We start from the raw sequence: 20,921 nt of genomic DNA on the forward strand, positions 1-20,921 counted from the left end.
TTTTATTGACCATTTCTGATGAAAGTTTATGAAGAATGAGGAATTCGAACATACATGTAAGTATGAAACATAATTAGATTACTTAGATTATACATATATATCCAAAACCTTTACCTTCAACCACTGTTTCACGGTGAGAACATCGTAACCAATTTTTCTCCTTGCTTGATCTCGTCCAAACTGTTTAACATTTCCGCCTTGCTGCCAACCTTTAAACATAGCAGCACACTGATGAACAATCTGCAAATCACTTCCTCAACAAAAACCTCCTAGTTTCGTGCACAATACTCAAATTACTGTTCAGAAAATTTTGCAAAGGACCAACGTCTTGAGTAAATGTGGAACAGATAAACATTCTGCATGGCTATCAATAAACATGTCTGCATGTCTGCATAATCAACAAGCAGTAGTATCTAGAATTTAATGTAACTTAATAACAAAATGCCATTCTAAATCTCCGCTATCGATAGGTGTTGTTTTCAACAATTGTATTTATTTGACCGTAGGATAGCTTTGTTTTAAAACTCTATAAAACTAATACTAATGTTCTTAGGATTACCGATCCATGGTTAGACACACCATACGATCTAAAGACGAACAGATAGATAATCCTGAGGCATAAATACACAGTAATTAACATTCACAGATAAGGTTCATTTTTCTTATTTAAAATATAAAAATATAATTCTTTATTTTTTAAAATATGCCAGAGAAACAACAAGAATATATTTTTATTTATATATCGTGGTCATTTTTTTTTCTGGACCGCGGAGTGACGTCAGTAGGTGAAATGCACGTGAGCGAGGTGAATGAGAGATCAGACGATACAGAAGCGTGAATAATACAGAAATTGTGGGGAAACAGTAGACCTAAAAGTTATGTCATTTATGTATGTTGAAACTTTAAACAGTGGTTAGGTGGTTAAAAAATCTTAACTTCAATTATTTTTTTTCACCACGTTGTGACGCAAAACTGACGTAAGAACCCGCAATTATAACCCAGATGGTCCGCGGTCGAAAATTGTTTCTAGACTTATCGTGACTATTTTATTGTTTCTTGTTTGATCGTGATCACTGTGATTGGAGGCATAGTCGTTCACAACACACAACCCCACCATTCAGAGTTACAAATTACCAAGATATTGTTAACGATCTACGGTTCTGTAGATAGTGTGCAGGTAGCGATAGGAACACACTAACACAGTGCAAGCTTTTATACAATAAATAATTTCGATGGAAAATCGACTGGAATTGCATGTTTGACATAAGACGTCAGACCCTCATCGATGCGATGCTGCATGAATTATTGTAAAGCAATTCGTTCGGGAATCTTTAAATGTTATAATCGTTTAAAATTTGATCTCATTTATTCATTAGTGTGGGTGAATGACAGACGAAACTAATTTAAGAATATTGCAATAACAAAGCAAGTAGACTGGTTTTTGCCCCTCCAGGACTTCAATCTTCAACTATGCGTAGATCATATTTCGTTTGTAAAGGACAATTGAGACTTCACTTTATAATAATTGCAAACAGGTGCACATCCCTTTATTCTGTCAAGATATGGTTGCTGAAAAACAGATATATTCGTTTCTAAAAGCCCTTCAGATAAACCTCTAATCAAATATTTCTTTCTCTCTTCGATATCAAAGTTTTCTGTGTAAGAGATCGTTCCAAAATTGAATGACAGCGTTTTGAAATAAGTACTATCCTTTCGCGGAGCTGCTTATGCTTTGCCAGGTTTAAAAGAAAAATATGTGTTTATGCTCTGGCATAGATTTTACAAATGCAGAAATGAAGGAGAAGCTGTTTTTATGAAGTATTTAGTTGATCATAAATTTACAACAGTTTGTGGCCTTTTTTACATCTCCCTTTTAAAATGCGACTATCACAAAAAACGTACTTTCTTTAGCAATTTTTATTGAAGCTGTTACTTGCCATCGAGGGACTAAATGCCTTCATTTTCTTAAAATCCTTTCTTACCACCGATAGTGTACAAACATGCACATGATCAAGTGTCTCACACACAACGCCTAAACTGCAATTTGTAAGGCCCGAAAAAATTGTAACCTTGATATCTCTATACCGTTGTATATCGGCCAGGTTTGCATCCTTAATCTTGTGTTGTTCCTCATTGGGCTACGTAAAAATACCAGAACGCATGAAATCTATCAGGGCCTTCTCAGATTTTGTTAGTTTGTAGCAGACGAAATTCCTTCATTTAGGAAGGAATTTCCTAAATTGTCCTGTTCCTCTTCATGTAGATACTACATGCGTGTTCACCATTTATGTCAATTACTGTCAGTTATTACTGACGGGGTTGGGGCAGTAAAATCCAATGGGGGTTGGCACCTTCAATTTTGAAACTGCAAAGGGAGGGGCGTCATGTATTTTTCAAACAGCACTGAGGGGGTCACTTGATTTTCACCGCATCAATGCTGTCTAAAGCAGCTTCAGTGTTCAAAATTATTCTGAAAAATAAAAATGAATCTCTGCGTGATTTCATTCTCTGAAGTCATTTCACTGTAATCCTGAACTAGAATAATCTGTCGCATGAAATATTGCCCTGGCAACTCTATACAGACTTGTCTTCTTGTAAATTCACCTCGCTGATGGCAATAAAAAATTGCTATCAGCCTTTGGCTGAGGTAAGGCAAAGATTGGATTCAAGCTATAGGTTAAACTGAATATGGCATACATTGTAAGGTCCCCTTTGTGCTGTTGCATACAATATAAGCTTAGTACTGCTGTAGATATCTGTTCAGTTTTCAAGAAATAGATGTACGAAATTTATCTGGTGTAATCTGAGTGTAATGGAGAAAGAATTCAAATGGCGAATCCTTCGGTCATCATACATGTTTGCATCATACATCCGTTCTTACGATACGTATGAGACATAGCTCCATTTTCTCAGGCAACAATTCCGCAACTGCACTATTTGGAATTTTATTCTTCATGATAAATTTTATCATCTGATGATAACATCCTCGAACTTCTTCGGGGAATGAATGAAGAATGAATCAATACAAGGAATGCCAAGCATTGCACGTTATTCATATATCAAAATCTACAAGTGAAAAATGTCGCTGGCAGTAAAACGTATTGAAGAGTTTTACAATGACTTGAAGATAAAGAGGGCAAATGGTGTAAAGTTAGTAGATCTTGTCTTGTAACAAAACTAAAATATGTTTCCCAAATAAACATCAATAGCGGCTGCATGACCACTGGATACCACTGTAGACAGTTGTTATTAAGATTCAAATTGTGTAGGGCACACGCTAATAAAATACTATATTACATACAATAGCATTGAATATTGACCTAAACATATGTATATATTCCCTAAATTTGTTTCTAAGAAGACAAATGAAAATTCACACGTTCAATACGATCGTATCCGAAAAGCAGAACCAGTTTACGGCAAACCACTATAAAATGTATATCGATATTTTTTGTGGAATAAAGTTCCAGACAATATCAAAAATATTTCCACGAGATACAGATTTAAACAAAAAATGAAAAGTATGTAAGATTTGTAGTTTCGCCCTTTTTTAACATGACTCTCAGTGGTAGTTCTCATTTTAATATGTATCACACTTTTCTTGGTATGGTCTTGTTCTTTCGTTTCTTACTATTTGTGATCTTTCTCCAAACTTTACAATATCTGTCCTTTTTGATACCATGGAATAGTCACCCTTTTAAATACAGACTGTAGATCAATATAATTAAGAGTATAAGGCTGAACTCGATTAGTGCCCATGGCAACTACTTGTCAGTCTTTTTCTCACGTAACATTTAAATTTGTTATAAATGGCAGACTGTGTTTTTATGTACTACAAATTGTATTAAGTTGACATACACATGAGGATGTATATTATTATATTATTATATACTACGTCATTTTCTGACACCACTGTTACTTTCCGAACGAAATCGTCAAATTTCAGAAAATTGATGTAGTTGACATGTACATGAACGTGAAAGATTTCTTTCACGATATCATAGTTGAAGATGTTTTTTCTTCAGTTTTACTATGCTGTAAGGTTGTCTCTAATATTTTACAGTGGTTAACATATGCTTTTATGAAATGAAATTGGTTCATTGTTTGTCACTCTTATTTAAGTAAGTGTTATTTCGGAGGTTAAAGCAGTCGTAGGGTATTACAACTTGAAACTAAACTGAAACCCCTCCCTCAAGTCCAATGAGTTTCGTTTGTTCCGTTTCTTATAAGAATTAGTTGGTGGCGCTTTCTATTGTTCCGTATTTTCTATCCTGGGTTGGTAACACTGCTGGTGGACAGAATTGTCCCCGAGGTTATCGTTCGCCCAGTTAAAGCGATGAAATTCGTTTCTTCGCTTCGATGTAGTGTGTATGTGCGATGTATGATAGTGAGCATGCGTGCGTGAGTGCTTCACGAACTCTACAACGTGTTGAGCGGTCTCAGTCAGAAAAATGTAACAACTTAGCCGGCTATTGAACCACTCTTTTTTGGGAGTGGAGATTTAGCCGACTGGTTCTGTCTCTGGCCTCTCAGCTAGGCGACTGATGCCGTATGTTGTGGGTTCGAATCCGATTGAAAACTATCCGTATTTTCTATCCTGGGTTGGTAACACTGCTGGTGGACAGAATTGTCCCCGAGGTTATCGTTCGCCCAGTTAAAGCGATGAAATTCGTTTCTTCGCTTCGATGTAGTGTGTATGTGCGATGTATGATAGTGAGCATGCGTGCGTGAGTGCTTCACGAACTCTACAACGTGTTGAGCGGTCTCAGTCAGAAAAATGTAACAACTTAGCCGGCTATTGAACCACTCTTTTTTGGGAGTGGAGATTTAGCCGACTGGTTCTGTCTCTGGCCTCTCAGCTAGGCGACTGATGCCGTATGTTGTGGGTTCGAATCCGATTGAAAACTATCCGTATTACGCACGTAGATGAAAATCAAGGTATAGCAAATGAGTGTGACTAGGCTTGGCAGGTAGAACGAGATGACAAAGTCCAGCTTCCGAGCGTTCCTTGACAACGGAGAATTGGCCGAAAATACTCGGCGCGTTGCGGAACGCTGAATGCGAACATTCCAATAGGGAACAACCAAGCAAATACCAGTGCTAAAGTGACACTTATTTTGTTTGTGATACGGTTGTACGAGCTTCGGTGTAACACATGAACACAGCGATTTATCGCAATGAAAGCAGTGAAGTAAAGCGACACACAATTGAAGTACGCGTGCAGAGTGAGATGGATAGCGCACCAGGTGTGTCCAAGGTACCAACCACGGCGGAAAAAAGAGTTAATTGAAGAAGATGATACCAGAGAACAGCGAGGATGTCGGTGAAGCTGAGATTTACCAGAAATATATCGTGAATGTTCTCAGCTTTTTCTTTAAAATGACGGCAGCTACAAAAACCAAGTTGCCAAAGAGTGTGATAACAGAGAATATTACCTCGATGGTCCCTGTCATCTGGGTTGCCCACACCGAAGGCAGCGGGAGTTGATAGTTTTCCGTCTTGTTATCAGCTGTTGAGATATTCATCATTTTACATTAATGTGCAATGCTCAGCAGAACTTTTCTTTCTTTGACGTTATCGGAGATAAACTCACCTCGTTTATATGGCCAACTACTGTGACGTAAAATTGTCGTGAGCAAAGTCGCAAGAGCTATGCAGTCGCGCCACATCATTATGTTTGACAACAAAATACGATTGAACCATCAGTCGCACAGGATCAGGATTCAACAGGGTCTCACGCACAATTCACCAACTAGGAATCAGTTCTCGGTAATGAGGATCAATCATACGAATGATGCAAAGCCATAGAAGCGTAAATTTGAAATCACGACTCACCATACGAAACTTTGTGATATTGTAAATGAAGAATGAAAGGTGATCCATGCAGGACTCGAACCCACACTCCCATATACATTTTCAATGTTCTACCAACTGAGCTAATGGATCAGTCGGAATCCGTGTGGGCGGACCTGTCTCTAAGATGCGGCAACTCTTTATCCTATTGTGTGCGGATGGTGAGTAAGTGTTTTGGGGGCGGGGGGCTTGAAAATTCATAATGGGGCTCCAACTTTTACCAATGCAAATCATGTCGATAAATTACTATGAACAAGACAGGAATCAACTCTTTAAAAACTAGTTTTTTGAAGCTAATCAATGAAACAACTGTGTGTAATGACTTGTGATCGTTAACAGTTTGTGCTTGTCATCATTTTAATGCTGACTTTCAAAGGGTGGTAAAGAGAAATTCCAAAATCAAATTTATTGTACACAGTTGCCCTCGTGAAGAACATTCATATCATTTTTCAAGGATACAAAAATGCACAGGTATTGCCAGTTTTGCATTGGAAAAACTTGTTCACAGTTTTCGCCATAGATAATCATGTATAATGAAATGACACTGGGTGAAATTTCAAAATTAAATAACTTGTTCACGTCTAATCACCATATCCTAATGAAATACATTTATATCAATTGTACATATAGAAATGCACAGGTATATCTAGGTTGTTGTTTTTGGGGGAGGGGCAATATTGTTAATAGTTTGCAACACACACAATGAAATGACATTTTTAATTGAAATTCAGAGATCAAATTTCTTGCACACAAATGCCCTTTACATCATCATATGCTTGTTAGTAGATTTATGTTAAAATAAGATAAATATTGTGATATATACATATATAGTGGCCAATTTCATATGTTGGAATGGCTAGCTTTATAAGGTACTATTGCATGTCTGTGTAGTACATACATTAATCTATTATCAATAATGACAAATATATGCTGTTAAACAAACGCTCTGAGTTGGTTTCAAAATGTCACCACCAAAACAAATATTATTTATCAAATTTTAACACCACCTAGAAATATAATGATATGTCCCAACAATATAAATGAGAGTGTGGAACTAAAAATTCGTTTAGCAGGGAAGATTGCGGGATGCATGAAACTTGAGTAACATATATTATTAGTAATATTAGAAGTAATATATATATATATATATATATATATATATATATATATATATATATATATATATATATATATATATATATATAATATATATATATATATATATATATATATATATAGTCGGGGGCACCATTGCTAATAGAGGGCGGGCCTTGAAAAATGAGATTAAAACCCATGTTCTTGTAATTTCTTGTATATCCAATCACAGATGATAGAGGAGATGAGAGAGATGATGGGAACTGCTTTATCCATAATCATTTACATTGCACGATATCTTTAATCTTTAGTCGACAATATTTTATCACAGTTCATCGGTAGATGAGTCAATTTCAAATTTCAAATTCTTTACGATAAGTTTTCATAACAAACCCGCCACCTAAACATTTAGCATTTTTGGGGCCCATGGTCAGATGAAGATCAATGTCTGCTTATGTTCGTTAATTATGAGTGTCTTTAGGCTTATGTATGTGAACAGACTTATGTATGATCCCCTTCTAAGCGTAGGCATGCTCTGTTATTCATTTTTATGATATTGTTCAAGATCCATTACCTGTGGCTTTGATGTCTTTTCAAAGATCTTTACTTATGTTTATAAAGTGCAAGTTCTCATTCTACTCCAAAATTATGATTCATCTTTTAAGAATTAATCATTCACCAATAACATTGCACACTGTACATTATCTATTGCGTTTGCAAGGCTACGATTATCTCGTTTTCGGGACAAACATAATTAAATATGACACTTCAATAATACATTTGACTGTTCTCCTATATTACATTAAAGTTCTTTTACTAGATCCGAAGAGAGTCTATTTCATTGCGTTTCGAATGAAGACATTATGGTCGAAATTGTGTATTTCTCTTCGTCGGAGTCGGAGGTCTCAGCCGACGGTATGTTAAAGCAATTCTGACAGTAATCTTTCCTTCAAACAGGCATGTTGGGTAGTATTGCTGTGAATTTAGCCTGTAAAACAACTGATGTTTTACATTTTTTAACGTTTTCTGTTATTCCTTACGTGTGTGCTTTGTGACTTGGGTGTGTTGTAAGTAATGTATGATTTTCTTTGTTACATGCATACGCACGCTTTCAAGGGATTGTTAATTGACGCGAACCAGTTGATTTGTTTTTTTTGCAATAGATCAATGGAACACTCGTATTACCGAAATAAACCAATGAACGAATGAATGGATGAATGAGTATTAATTAAATAGACAGCTAGCTAGCTAGCTAGGAACACGATTGGAACTAATTTGGGAGAATTGGATCTTTATGTTCTTCAAATTTCTCAACAGTGTTAGATGCCCTATAGCTGAATGTTGCCATACTACAAATTATTCATAAAAATAAGTGTATAACTTGAAAAGAAAAGCAATTGAGCTTACATTTGCAGATTAAATAGGCATTATTTCACCATCCAATTTTCCAAATTAGTAACAATCGTATTAAAGATAGACAGGTAGACAAATAAAGTTTGAATTTATACATACTCCGATATATACACCATGGCTGAGAAACAATGTTACATTTTGCATAAAATTAAAAAAAAATCTTTGTGTTGGGGAATGGTTCAACATCGAGCAACATCTTGCACTGTCAATTTAATCTGGCTTTAGGGTTTAACCCTTTGAGAGCTGAAATTTTCCCATCAAAATTTTATGCAACAGTTTACCAACTTTTAGGAATTTTTTTGTAATTTCTGTAATCATTTTTGACCTAATGGACATCACATTTCATTTGCTGTAGTTCTTTTTCAAAATTTTGACAAAAATCTGAAAAAAAATTTGACTCGGGTAGGTATATTCTATAAAGGTGACAAAAACTGATTTTGGCGCTCAAAGGGTTAATAGCTCACTTTCAGCTTGAATGTTATTTCGCATTGTAGAGACATAGAAACTGATATTTGTCCGACACACGTTATGTGAGAACGTGATATTCCGACTAAATCTTGAATAGTGAGACATCCGCCGCAAGGAATCTAGTATGTATGTTGAAGTTGACGATACCTAAAATTGGATTTGTAAAATATTAAGCATCCGAAAGCCACCTTGCAATCTGAGGTAACGACGTTGTGGACTATAACGTGAAGGAAATGAAAGGATTTACACACGATCTGACTTCAGAATATAGAGTTCAAAAATAGCCTGGTTATTTTTCATAAAGGGTTTCATTTCTTTGAACACGGGCATCGGAATACTTTTATTATGGATGTTGAGTTATAATTTAGAGAACTTTCTTGAGTTGGGGACGTTTCAGTTTGAAGTAGAAGGCAAACTACAATCAACGTAGTCAATGAAGTTAAGGCAGGGAACGGAAACTATAGAACTAATCCAACCTATGTTGAAATATTTTATACATTCGTCTTCCCAGTTTCGTTTAATACAAAGGAAAAAAAAACATCTTTTGTGCTTTGCATTCCTGCGTTACTGTTATCATCTGACTGACAAAAGCAACGACTTGATTCTCACTGGATGAGTAAATGGAGAATTCCAGATTCCTTCCTTGACGCCAGCTCCTGTCACTCCTGTAATTACGTACGCAACTAATGTAGTTGACCATTACACACAGATCCCCCGAAGAATATATAAGAATATATAAGATGCATATTAAGCAACTGACAGTTACTCGATACTATAAAATGGAACACACGTCACTGAACCAATTTGAAGACCATGAAGTAAATAATTATGAAAGAGGAATTAACTGAAACCGCACATTACTGCAAATTATCATAATGGCCTTGTCAACACCTTTGAAATTTGTGACGCCATACCCAAAATTATTATTGCGAATGCATCGGATTATCATGCATGATGGTGCCAGACGTTTTATTCATTGTCTTTTAAAACCTTTGTGCACAAATTTATATATTGGCCTTATGATACCCAGCTTGCATATTGGCCTCTTAATCAATGAAAAACAAAAATAATGAGAATTTCATCGCGTGCCTCAATCAATTTACACATGACAGAAAACCTACTGCTTGCATTGCCAACATCTTTATATGATTTGTTTGAGTGCGAAGTATTACTTCAGGTCTATGCCACAGCACATGGATACATAGTTATTTCATTTTGTAAAGATTGCCGTATTATGAGCTTTGCTGCACTTCAGAACATCTGGTAAACAATTCACAACTGAAGACAAAATTTTAACTGATAAGCAACTTGAAAGAGTGTAACTTTGCCAACTACCTTTCTATCTTCTTTTAATTATTTTTCACAATGAAACATCACAACTGCCACACTTTTATTCCTCTCACAACCGCCTGGTTAAAAAAACGTTGAATAATGTTCTTTCGTCGTTCATTTAATTTCCACACTAATATGGCGACATGCCTTTCATTGATGCCGCTAATTTTGTACTTGTGATGCATTTCTTTCAGATGTATAAATAAATGGAAATAATAGCAGAGACAAAATGAAGACCAGTTTGAATAATTCTGATCACAAGTATATTTTAACTGAAATTCATCAAAAGAAAGCTACAATCTCTATTGAAATTATTTGATCTCCGAAGATGACAATCCTTCAGACAGACCTGTTCAAAAAATGTTACTTGTAAATTAGTCTTTATACAAATTTGTACATTGACCATATGCATTACCAGAGTTGCATATTGGATTGGCATCCTAATAAAGTAAAAGAAAAAAATTGAGAAATACCGCATGTCATAATTAATTAACAAATGACAGACAAACTGTTGAATAATGTTTTGTCTAAACAAATTTTCCGAAAAAAGCAAAACAAAAACTCTGATTATATGAAAATGCTCTCCTGTCTTTTCCAATCAAATGAAAAAGTTACCCGCGTTGTATGTGACGCTTCTTTGGTGAAAATACAAGGTTAACATAATTATGACGTGTCAGATTTCACAAACCATTATGATACTCCTGGAGTGCTGCTTTTCTATAGTACTACATAGCCACCAACACCGAAGAGTTTCTGGTTTTGAACGCCTCAGCCGTAATTCTAAACCAGAAAGGCCGAGGGAGGCGGTCATTCGCAGAAGTCGTATAGACAGATGTTGAACAAGGACTGAGCAGATGTGAAATATCGACGCCGTTAAAAAAGAGACAGAACTTAAATACCGGAAAAAACCTGAAAATTTTTTATATATACTGCAAAATAGAGTAGAGTCTGAACAGCCTGCTAGATAGGGGAGCTGTCATTATTTACAGCCAGGGGGGTCGGAGGAATTTCATCGGAAACTAAGAAATTTCGAGTACCCACCCCCTTGCCAACCATGATGAATTTGAGTAACCCCCCTCTCTTACTCAGAAACTTTTACTGACCTCCTCACTTAGAAGAGTTAAATACCCATACATGTTTTTTGTAAAATTTACAAAAATACAGCAATAGTGAAGATCTTACAAATTCTGATGTACCTTGCTAGATTATTATTGGTTATGTCATGACGGTTGAAAAAGGTGAAACCAACAAAATGAAATTCAAAGTGACAACAAAATACAGATATAAAGCTCACGCTATAATGAGTATCACACCATATAGTATTGTTTAATTTGGATGGGTATCATGACAGGGTTTTCACTAGGATATCTGACTGGGTAGAATTTGAAAGTACATGGGAGAACACGCAAGAGGCTGAGGGGGAAGTGTCAAAAGGGGGTGCCCCTATCTTGCGTGGAAAATTTTGAGAAAATGATGTGTGCAATGGTACAGTCTGGTTCAATCTAAGAGGTGTTTTCAATTTGCTTTTTTACAAAGTAAACTGTTAGAACACCCAAGGGGGGGGTACGAGAGGAGGTGCCCCTCTCGCACAGACAAGTTTGATAAAATGGTGCAATTTGAGAGGTGTTTCGATTCATTTTGCACCAAAAATTGAGTAACCCCCCTTCTTCCTCTCCACATTTTGAGTAACCCCCTTGAAGTTTTCAATTTTTTGATTGACCTCCCCCCTCACTTTCGTCTGACTCCTCCAGACCGTAAATAATGACGGCCCCCCTAGGTTGTGACAAAATCGCCTGATCAGTGCTGACAAAATCGCCTGCTGGTTCCGACAGAAACACCGCAACGTGGAAATAAACACTGCTGAGAACAATACTCGGACGTAGGGGGTGTGGTTCCTTGAAAATGTCTTCGACACTTTTGAGCGGGACTTCATTCAGAAATCGCCGAAGGCTTTCAACTTTAATTTGGTATTTTTTGTAAATGGATTCTTATACACCACACCGATACTTCAAGGGGTGCTATCAATTATTGGAATGTCTCTGCCTTTTTAAAGCTCGAAAGTAGTGTTAGATAGAGTGACCCATTATATCCAAATTTTCGTGATAGCTGTAAAATCATTGCTATATCTCGTAAATCAATGTCGAAAATGAAGGTATCACTATAAATGACGAAGACGAATATCTACAAGGACACTATGATGACTAAAATTTATGTTCATGCTTTTTGACAGCTCTCATCAGTCCACAAAAAAAACCTTGACTGCGTTGGATAACTTTGCAGATTGATCTGCCCAATTATGATTCCACAAAAGCCATTTTAGACTCTACTTGACATTCTTGGATGCTCATGAAAACAAGTAGAAGGCCATGTTAGTGCATGAACCATTTGTTATCTTGAGTGATACATTCTATACTGATCTTGAAAATAAAGACTTGATTCAGATCAGGGAAAACGACTACTGGTACTTTTAGGAAAAATAACAGTAATAAAACGTAATCTTTGCCCAAATTACCTTATCTGTCTTCCCTGGTCTCTTGAGTCAGTGACGGGATTTACTAACCCAGAGAAACTTTAATTTCATTTCTAAAGAGTGGCAAACCACACAAGACCAGTCAGAAGAGAATTCAAGCGAATCTTAAAGATTGTGATCGAGAATGCAAGAACTGACGATCTTTTCCCATTCATTAAAAGCAGAGTTGATATACAACATTCGAGATTATACTAGCAAATGGAAAATTCTTTATAGTTGGAACGTACCTTTCAATATAAATTTACTTCATCTTTTGGTCGCTGTTGTATATTTTTGAGTAATATTTTAGCTTGCTTGGAAAGCATACCTGCTTATCTTAAAAGTTAAGACTATGTATATTTTAAGTAAAATAATAGCAATCATACCCATCCGTAATCCATAACACTAGGTCAAAATTTCACCCGTCCTCAGAATAGTGCTGTGCCAGTTTTTTAGAAGCCAATGTCTAACCCTTAAGGGGTATCTTATCTATAATTTTATTGACCATTTCTTATGAAAGTATATGAAGAATGAGGAATTCGAACATACATGTAAGTATGAAACATAATTAGATAACGTAGATTATTAGATATATATCCAAAACCTTTACCTTCAACCCTGTTTCACGGTGAGAACATCGTAACCAATTTTTCTTCTTGCTCGATCTCGTCCAAACTGTTTACCATTCCCGCCTTGCTGCCAACCTTTAAACATAGCAGCACACTGATGGGGAAATATGGGAATACATATTCATGAACAATCTGCAAATCACTTCCTCAACAAAAATCTCCTAGTTTCGTGCACAATACTCAAATTACTGTTCAGAAAATGTTGCAAAGGACCAACGTCTTGAGTACATGTGGGACTGATAAACATTCCTAGCATATACCGACTTCATGCATGGCCATCTATAAACATGTCTGCATAATTAACAAGCATTAGTAATTTATGTATCTAGAATTTAATGTAACTTAACAACAAAATGCCATTCTAAATCTCCGCTATCGAGAGGTGTTGCTTTCAACAATTATATTTATTTCACCGTAGGATAGCTTTGTTTTGAAACTCTATAAATACAAAACTAATACTAATGTTCTTGGGATTACCGATCCATGGTTAGACACACCATACGATCTAAAGACGAACAGATAAATAATCCTGAGGCACTGTGTAATTCACATTCACACATAAGCTTCATTTTTCTTGTTTAAAATATAAAAATATAATTCTTTATTTTTTAAAATATGCAGAGAAACAACAAGAATATATTCTTATTTATATATCGTGATCATTTTATTCTGGATAGCGGAGTGACGTCAGTAGGTGAAACGCACGTGAGCGAGATGAATGAGAGATCAGACGATACAGAAGCGTGAATAATACAGATATTGTGGGAAAACAGTAGACCTAAAAGTTATGTCATTTAAGTACGTTGAAACTTTAAACATTGGTTAGGTGGTTCAAAAATCCGAACTTCAATTATTTGTTTTCACCGCGTTGTGACGCAAATTGACGTAAGAACCCGCAATTATAACCCGGATGGTCTGCGATCGAAAATTGTTTCTAGACTTATCGTGACTATTTTATTTTTTCTTGTTTCATCGTGATCACTGTGATTGGAGGCATAGTCGTTCACAACACACAACCCCACCATTCAGAGTTACAAATTACCAAGATATTGTTAACGATCTACGGTTCTGTAGATAGTGTGCAGATAGCGATAGGAACACACTAACACAGTGCAAGCTTTTATATAATAAATAATTTCGATGGGAAATCGAATGGAATAGCATGTTTGACATAAGAGGTCGGACCCTCATCGATGCGATGCTGCATGAATTATTGTAAAGCAATTCGTTCAGGAATCTTTAAATGTTATAATCGTTTAAAATTTGTTCTCATTTGTTCATCAGTGTGGATGAATGACAGACGAAACTAATTTAATAATATTACCATAACAAAGGCAGTACACTGGTTTTTGCCCCTCCAGGACTTCAATCTTCAACTATGCGTAGATCATATTTCGTTTGTAAAGGACATTGAGACTTCACTTTATAATAATTGCAAACAGGTGCACATCCCTTTATTCTGTCAAGATATGGTTGCTGAAAAACAGATAATTTCGTTTCAAAAAGCCCTTCAGATAAACCTCTAATCAAATATTTCTTTCTCTCTTCGATATCAAAGTTTTCTGTGTAAGAGATCGTTCCAAAATTGAATGGCAATATTTTGAAACAAGTACTAGCCTTTCGCGGAGCTGCTTATGCTTTGCCAGTTTAAAAAAAATGATGTGTTTGTGCTCTGGCATGGATTTTACAAATGCAGAAATGAAGGAAAAGCTGTTTTCATGAAGTATTTAGTTGATCACAAATTTAACAACGGTTTATGGCCTTTTTACATCTTCCTTTTAAAATGCGGCTATCACAAGAAACATACTATTTTTAGCAATTTCAATCGAAGCTATTACTTGCCATCGAGGGACTAAATGCCTTCATTTTCTTAAAATCCTTTCTTCCCACCGATAGTGTACAAACATGCACATGATCAAGTGTCTCACACACAATGCCCAAACTGCAATTTGTAAGGCCCGAATAATTTGTAACCTTGATATGTGCAATACCGATGTATATCGGTCAGGTTTGCATCCTTAATCTTGTGTTGTTCCTCACGCATGAGCAAATGACAAAATCTTCAGTGGGCTACGTAAAAATACCAGAACGCATGAAATCTATCAGGGCCTTCTCAGATTTTGTTAGTTTGTAGCAGACGAAATTCCTTCATTTAGGAAGGAATTTCCTAAATTGTCCTGTTCCTCTTCATGTAGATACTACATGCGTGTTCACCATTTATGTCAATTACTGTCAGTTATTACGGACGGGGTTGGGGCAGTAAAATCCAATGGGGGTTGGCACCTTCAATTTTGAAACTGCAAAGGGAGGGGCGTCATGTATTTTTCAAACAGCACAGAGGGGGTCACTTGATTTTCACCGTATCAATCCCGTCAAAAGCAGCTTCAGTGTTCAAAAATATTCTGAAAAATAAAAATGAATCTCTGCGTGATTTCATTCTCTGAAGTCATTTCACTGTAATCCTGAACTAGAATAATCTGTCGCATGAAATATTGCCCTGGCAACTCTATACAGACTTGTCTTCTTGTAAATTCACCTCGCTGATGGCAATGAACAATTGCTATCAGCCTTTGGCTGAGGTAAGGCAAAGATTGGATGCAAGCTATATGTTAAACTGAAATCTGGCATACATTGTAAGGTCCCCTTTGTGCTGTTGCATACAATATAGTACTGCTGTAGATATCTGTCCAGTTTTCAAGAAATAGATGTACAAAATTTATCTGGATAGAAAATCACAAAGGCCAGAACATAAATGAAAAGTTTCAATTAATGTTTTTTCATGTCAACTAGCGATATTGGAGAAATACATGAATATACCTTTTGTTATCATAGCTCTCAGAATAAATATAAAATATGTGTATATATATACCATACATTAAAGTATGCTTAAGGTAGCATTATGGTATTGTGGCAAGAGTATTCCACTAAGGGGCATGTCCTTAATCAAGCACTTTAACTCACCTTGCTTCTCCTTACCCCACAAGCGATGGATACTTAGGCCTGCAAATTTGCTATTTGGCCCCTTCATGTCCTTAGGCTACATTCACAACACCTCTTGGGGGGGGGGGAAGAGAATCCAAAAACAGTTCACTATCATATCACAGAACCTAGCGTGTTCACTATTTATATGGATATGACTTTATACATCGCAAACTAATGGTATACCGCCATCTTGATTAGGGACTGGACACAAATTACGGGGGGGGGGGGGGAGGGCGGTGTTTTTTGGGAGTGGGTCGCCATTTTTCGCGCAAGCATTTTGAAGGGTCATAAAATTTTGTGCAAGCATATGGGGGAGGGTCACCTTTTTTATGCATCAAAGCTGAAATTGCATATGCACGTATTAAAGAATATGGAATACCGAAAAAAGAAAAAATGCCTCCTGGCACTTTCATTTTCTGTCGTTTCCATTTCGGCGCGCCCTTCGGGCGCAAGTTTAAGGGTATAATAAACAATATATTGATGATCCAAGCAGCCACATTGATTTAAGTTGTCATGATTTCTACTTATCCGACTCTTCTATTGTACATATAAACTGTCCCCTATAATGACGCTTTCAATAACACTTGGGAGATCACTTATTTGACATCATTCTCCCATTGACAATCCATTGGGTATAGGTCGGTGTCAAATGTTCATGAAGCTGTATGTACATTTTTCATTTTTTGAGGACATTGACAGAATACAAACTATTCAGAATAGTGCAAAATAACATCAGAATAGTGCAAATGCATTCAAGTCAACAACTTTTGAATAACAATTTAGGATCAGATAACCTACGAGCTATTTGTAGTTTCCTCATAGCCTACAATGTATAGTGAATCAACATTCGGTGAAATTCCAAAATCAAATTTCTTGCACAACCATTGACTTGAAACCACTCTAGTCTAATCATGAACATTAATATTAATAATTAGGTATACATAAATGCACAGATTTACCTAGTTTTGTATTGGAAAAAAATATTCATAGTTTCATCATAGGCTGCCATGCATAGTGAATGGACATTTCAGTGAAATTCCAAAATCAAATTCTTGCACAACCATTGACTTGAAACCACTCTAGTCTAATCATGAACATTAATACTAATAATTAGGTGTACATAAATGCACAGATTTACCTAGTTTTGTATTGGGAAAAAATATTCATAGTTTCATCACAGGCTGCAATGCATAGTGAATGGACATTATCAATGAAATATAAAAATTATATTTTTTGTACATGCATGCACTTTTTATCTGCCACTTCAAGCAAAGTATATTTACATGAATTATCACACACTTATGATTTGATATTTTTTGGACAAAGCATTAGATTGGCCGCATTTTGCCTTCCTTTTGGGAGGGAACTTCAAAAGTATAGCAAGTCAGAAGGAGGTATTGAACACTTTGCGGGCTTGTTTGAAGGGGGGGGGAGGTATTGAGTAACAGGGGAGGGTCACTTATTTTTATGCACGGATAAGGGGGAGGGTCATTAATTTTTGTACATGAACTTTTGAAGGGTCGCTATTTTTGATGCAGCGGTTTTTCGAAAAACACCAGCCCACCCCCTATAATTTATGTCCAGTCCCTTATCCGTACGTTTTTTCACTTTGCCAACTATGATGTCTTGCAATCTTTGCTCAACGTTTGCAAGAAACAAACACAGCTGCTGTCTACGCTACGCTTGTTTGCGTAAAACACTTCAATAGACCACAAACAGTGAAACACACTGAATGCTAAAAGCAGCGCAGAGCAAATTTACCCAATCGTTGTATACATATGCGCCTGCGTTCACGAATTTATAATCACGCATTTATAAGCGACTTTCGGAGATCACGCGTATATGATGATGCAATTAGAGAGGTTTAGTTACACGTAATTACGTTTGATCAGCACGCGTAGCATCTTTGTCACGTGATCACAGACATCGCGTACGTGTAGAACAGACGTTCGGAACGGCAAACGACACTTATGAACGTTGTCATAATTACGCGTAGTATTTATTTAGATATTCTTAATGATTTCGGCGAACTCAGACAAGAAACCTTGTAAAGTATTATTATAAATCAGCAAACATCTTTGATATCAGAATATTTCGTAGAGATTGCACCAGCACGAGAAGTATTGCAGGACCGCTATGATTTCCTGATATGAACGAAATGTTGTAGTCTCATTCCACTTTTTATCTGACGCCGCCGCAAACACTTCTCTAAAACCACATCGATAACTATATATATATATAATATATATATATATATATATATATATATATATATATATATATATATATATATATATGTATATATATATATATATCTATATCAAAGAAAATTGGTCGATTTTATTTGAGGATACAACGAGCTAGAATATTCCTCTCGTAGAGAAATTAATGTTTCTTAAAACTTACAAGAATTTGGCATATTTCTGAGAAAAAATGGAGCACAATTGTCGGGAACGCACAACGTAACCAAAAAATTCACAAGTGAGCACGTATACGCGCCGACAGACGTACACATAATTACGTGTATACGTAACTTAACCTCTCTACTGTGGCACTACCGATGATCTGATTTAATCTGTATTAAGGTAGCTTTGCTCAAACTTTCCTCGAGGAATATTTCAGTCGTTTTCTTTTAAAATCAAGAATAAAAGTCAGGGGTCACCGCGCAAATTTTAGTTCTAGCGAAACAAATTACCCAGTTAAATTTACCGATATTGGAAATTCAAAATGGCCGCCATCCCTCTTAACTCTATGGGGACAAATAAAATTTTCGATTTTCAAAAAACTAAGTTATTGAAAGTTTTTCTTTCTCCAAGGGCTTCAAAATGAGCCCTATGAGTGGAAGATCAGAAAAATTTGAAACTCCGAATATCTGTCAGCGAGGCGCACATTACCTTAAAGGGATTCGACAACGAGTTGTCATTTGTTATTGACTGCGACGGTTTACACAGAAAGAGTGAGACATTCTCAGAAGACCGCATCATTGATGGCATATGCACATGAAGGAAACACAGCAGATGCCATCGTGGATCATCACAGCAACTTCTGCCTAGATGGGAAATCAGAATATTAGGAGAACGCTGACTTTAGATTGACCACCTGTTTGTATATTAAAGGCACAGTGATTTGAACGCCTTTCATCTTTACAGTGGAGTATAAACCTCTGACTGGGATGTCAATAAATGTAACCGTGTATCCAACACGGATGAGAATTGACGATGCAGCAATTAAAGTTTCGAAGGACAGCAATAAGTAGACTTTGTCTTACAACCGTTTAGCAATCATACATAACACAAATTTTCAAAGAAATTTTATCCATCATTATTATCAGTTTGCGAGGCAACTCGTTGTTTATGAAAGCCGTAACATCTACCTATGATACACTTTAATATATATATATATATATATATATATATATATATATATATATATATATATATATATATATATATATATATATAATATATATATATATATATATATATATATATATATATATATATATATATATATATATATATATATATATATATATATATATTAATCAGCCATTTGCCCTGTGGATGCTTCGTTTTAAATCTATACGGTAGTCTGTTCGTTGTTAACAGTTTAATTGTCAATTTTGTGACTTGTGATGACGTCTGTCACTGATTGACAATGTCTACATAGTATAGCGGACGTGAAGAGGTTCTTCTCATTACATATTATCTTTAAAATCATTCAGATGCTAAATGGCTGAAACACTGGTCAACATCTTGAAATCGATTATAAGCCTTGCCATGAACACCTTGTTCATGTATTTCCAAAGAAAGGATGTAATTTGTTTTGCTTCCGTAATAATTCCGTAAGAGATGCTGGAACTGACAAGCGATATGTTGAAACGCTCCATGACGAATCCGATGCCTTAAACCCCCGTAAACTGAACACTTAATAAACGTAAATCTGTCTGTCTGTCTGTCTGTCTGTCTGTCTGTCTGTCTGTCTGTCTGTCAGTCAGTCAGTCAGTCACTGAGTTTGTTTCTTCGTTTTTCTTGTTCATCCCTCTGTTCGGAGATCTCAGTTACATTCAAGGGATTCAGGATAACATATCATTTTTTTTTAAAATGCGAAGGTGTATGAGCATATATTCTTCCTCCGGTTGTGGGAACTATAGATTACAAACGTGTCAACATACGTAAAATGTCAACCATGAAATGTGAAACTAATGTTTCTACCCTTGTCATTTCTAAAATTACCGAAAATGTATTGTGCCGAATCCTTACTCTAGCTAGATAAAAGCACGAGCTTCTGCCGCCCTCTGGCGAGGTTGTTGCAAAATATTCAAGAAGGTGCTGGCCTCGCTTCCCGCTGACACTGCTCGGGAAATACGCTTATGGCGTTTTCCTAATGCTTTCGATCGTACGTCGCGATACTACGCTGTCGTCTTGGCAACATAGCAGTTTTAAAGTCAACTGAACGTATCATTATAACCACTCTTTCCGCGTCAGTCGCGTTCGGAAGTGTGGGTGATGTTTATTGTATCAATTTTTTTTCCATGGTGTTTGTGAACTTCAGAAAGTTTTCGTCTTTTTCTGGCATTGAATTATAAGGTGACAATAAGAAGGAGTGCGGGGCAGCGGTGCTTGCTCGATACTCCTTGC

Source organism: Ptychodera flava, chromosome 8 (genome assembly GCF_041260155.1).
Source record: "Ptychodera flava strain L36383 chromosome 8, AS_Pfla_20210202, whole genome shotgun sequence".
Lineage (NCBI taxonomy): Eukaryota > Metazoa > Hemichordata > Enteropneusta > Ptychoderidae > Ptychodera > Ptychodera flava.